This window comes from Trachymyrmex septentrionalis, unplaced genomic scaffold (genome assembly GCF_001594115.1).
Source record: "Trachymyrmex septentrionalis isolate Tsep2-gDNA-1 unplaced genomic scaffold, Tsep1.0 scaffold8, whole genome shotgun sequence".
NCBI lineage: Eukaryota > Metazoa > Arthropoda > Insecta > Hymenoptera > Formicidae > Trachymyrmex > Trachymyrmex septentrionalis.
Genome location: NW_017305987.1, coordinates 4,610,303 through 4,614,508, shown reverse-complemented (window position 1 = coordinate 4,614,508; position 4,206 = coordinate 4,610,303).

Sequence of the window (4,206 nt, the reverse complement as noted above, 5' to 3'; positions counted from 1 at the left end):
AAAAAAAAAAATATATATATATATATGAAATGCCAACCAGTGCTCTTATTTTAATACGCAACTAATGATTCAGGGAATACATTGTATATAATTTATATCTGATCAATAAAAACATATTTTACCTAAAGTTCGAGTCACTTTTTCTATCTGTATATGCGTATTAATTACATCTATTTACATATATTATTATTAATTATAATACATTTATGTATAAAATTTTAAAGTAAAATATAAAAGTTTTGATTTTAATTTTATATATACAATTTAATCTATTAAAAAAATGTAACATTGTTTATATTGTTTTCATACTTTACTATTATGTCACTATTTTTTATTATTTTATGAAAGATTGAAAGATCGAAATTAGGATACTTACAGAAGTCGCAATTTATAAGCTCTGTTCTCCCAACGAAATGTTCTGATGCACTTTATAGGAATGGAATAGTGACTTGAGAATGGATGGGCACGTGCCAGGACACGCGTCCTGCATTGAAACCACTGCAGAGCAGATGTATCACAGATCGTGTCTAAAGTTAAATCTACCCATGTAATCCATGAGATTACATGTAAAACATGACAATGATTCGACTGAATCAATGTGAGTATTGAATAACCAATTTTCACAATTAGCTGGTGATCTTCAAATAAGTTCTCTCATTATTCTTATATAATTTCATAGCTTTAATTATTTTATTATATGTTCTCGTTATTTATGTTACAATATTTTGAATAAATAACACGAGCAGTGTTACATTATAAGCATAAATGAGATGTAAAAATTTATTTTAAATTATGCATATTAACATTTTTTTTATTTTAAGAAGGACGAGATAAAAATGCTCTGTAACCGATTAAAATAAAGACGTAATTAATGATATACAATAATAAAATAACATTTTTATCATAACTAATGTAAAAATAGATTTTTGCAATAATTTTCTATGGTTGTACGCAAATTTAATTGTATTGATTTGAATAACATTCGCTCGTTATTATGTAAAAGAATCTTTATAAAGAAAGTAATTTGCATAACGAGAGCAAGTAGGCCCCTTATAGCGTGACGGCCAAGTGTTAGCAAAATAAATAGGTAAAATCGATCGTTCGATCAAACGGAGTATGGGCGACGGAAGATCTGTCAAAACAGTCCTTCGGAGCGTTCAAAATGGAAGGATAATATTTTCCTGTCTAGTCCTTGAGAAAATTTCACTTTACTTGCAAGATCTACCCGTTTATTGAAATAATATTGATTCATGATTAACTATTGATAGATTTTTCAATTAGAAATTACATCACGTATTTATTTCTCATTATCTCATTTTTATTGATTATATATTTAATCTTTTATAATTATATATTTGTTTTATCAAATTATCTTATTAAGTTTTTAAAAATTATTTTATACAAACGGAAAAATAACGTTTTCTTCTTTGACTTAAATTTCAAAAATTAAGGCCATTAATTATCACTATTACTATTATTTTGATTATTTTTAAATTAGATATTAAAGTTTAACTCTTATTCAAATAAAGTTCAAAGAACTTCCCGTATTGCTAATGCAGACGCACTGATTCATCAAAACTACTGCTGTGTGAACAATAATTTCCTATACAAGATCTATTTGCAAACAGCGTGCAAGCTGCAACGAATCCGTTAGCACGCTCGAACGTTTCCCCAAATCTCGCCAATAATAGTAATGCCTCAATGACGCCATTATGCGGACGATATATCAATGTGTGCATAGCACATGACAGACGGCCAGCATCCATAAAGGTGTTGGATTTTGGGGGGTTCAATTAGTTTTTGCCGAGAGCTTACATCCCATTCACATACCTAAGTAACTTAAAAAAAAAAGATAATAATGTATAAACAGGCGCGACAAACAGTTTCTTACTTTGTTACCTTCGTTGCAGAATGCTTTTCGAAAAATATACTGGAACTTTATTTAGAAATTCTTGTTGGTTAACTTGGAAATAAATAATTATAATTCGAAATCAGATCGATAAGTCAATGAAGAGAAATGATCCTATTTTCGGTCAAAGTAAATCTGAAATATTTAAATTCAACATGAATTTATAAACATATCCAAAAAAATGAGTATTTCTTTGGGAAAACATTGGATGCACCTTTTTTAATACTTTTTTTTTACAATACTGAATATCAAATATCATAAATAATAAAATTTTTTCATACCACAGAATATTAAATTATTATATTATTAAAAGTAATCGCATCATTTTCACGTATTAATTACTTTTTCAATAAATAAATTTTTGTCATTAATTATTTATACACGGAAAAAACAGTTTTGTTGAAATATTTAAACATTCAGCTAGATATAGATCTGAAAATGACTTGTTGAACCTTCAAAATAATTATGTATGACGCTCAAGATGGTTGCTAGAATATCAAAATTGTTTTCAACATTACTCATCATACTCAAGCGTCCTACATAATTACTTTGATAGTCCAACAATTATTTCGAGATTTGTATCTAGCTAAATCTAGGCTACTCCAGAAAACCATTCTTTTCGCGTGTAGAAATATATTTTAATCGTTTATTCCACATTTCGTAAAAAAGAGACATTTTTCTTTCAAAATATATATCAACTTGTGGATGCAAGCGAGATTCACGGATCAAGTTCGTAATGACTTATGTTATTGTCCGAACATATGATATTTTTTTTTTCCTTTTTTTTTGCGCATCGTGAAGTCGCGGACATAGTGATTTTATTTCGATCGACCTTCCGTTGAGTCGTTTCCGTCGAGTGCACATATCGATCGCCAGAGTTGGCCCTCATTGTACTGGCGCGCTGGTCTGTACGGTGACATACTGGTGGCTGACAGAGAGACGGTGGTTCCCCTCATGGAAAGAAAGAAAACGGCACGGTAACGAAGGGAATGAAGCATGGATACCGGGCCACGGTCATCAGGAGGGTGAGACGGTCTTTCCTAATTCAGGAAAACTCGTGAAATTACCTTGACCGATCGTTGAGCACTTAATCGAAGATTAATGGCCGTAGCCTTTGAAGACCGAAGCTCTATGAACGCGATTCGTCCCCGCGTTGAAGATTTAATTCGCTTCAAGAGTTGATAGACGTGTCATTCTCGATCGAAACTGCATGGATTAACAATCTGCATTTCTGATCACATTATTATAGATGTGTAATTATTAAGCGAGAAATACATGTTCGAAGAAACTTGTAATTGAATAAATTACACTGTTAAAATATCAAAAACTATATTTATATAGTTAATCCTTCGATACCACTCCTAATGATATAAAATGCTATGACTCATGTTATTTTAAAATGAATCTCTGAAGAGTAAAATCTCTTGAAAATTGATCGAAAATTGAACCACTCTTTTTCAAGACTTACTCAATTTTCATTCTTTAGAGTGAGATTTCACTCCAAAAAATTTAGAGAATATAATCTACTATATTTATACATAATTGCCACTATGTGTCTTTTTCTTTAAATGTAAAGAGACGATTTTAGTATCTTTAAAAAAGAAAAATGAACGACAGGAAATCAGTTTCCATAATAAATCTTAAATCGTTAATGTAATGGAATCAATTTTAGATACTACAATATATATATTTTTTTATAAAACAATCTCTTAAAAACAAGAATTTATTTTTATTTCAATGCTTTCTCTTGGAATCTCTGAAGCTTTGATGTACTTAACATATTTGCAGACGTGCAAACACGTGTACTCATACGCTGGAGGAAAATTCAGTAAGCATCATATTTCCGCATCTGTTTAGACGCGTGTGCAGGGTAGCCGGTTTTCCATTGCAAGCCGGCATTTGCAGGCCTTTGTGGTAAACCACGGCAACAATACCAGTTACGCTACCGCGTTGTGCGATCGGCTCTGACACACCACGCTTTCTCTATTCGCGGTGATTCGCTCGTGTTAAAATATGGAAAGCCTTATTTGACCTGCCGCTGATCGGTCGCCCTCTCTTATCCCTGAGATTTACAAAATTAATTAGAATGGACCACGGATTAATGTGCGCACCCTCATCTCGCGTGATGCGTTGTCGGATAAATTGGAAACGCCGCGGAGCGGCGTTAATAAAGCATGTATGGATTATTGTGCGTTTATACATTAGCTTTGCTAAGATTGACAAGTCGAGATGACGAGAAAAATTAATTGCGATTAATTTTTCTGTGGTTGAAGCATTTATAAATTATTTGTTAATTA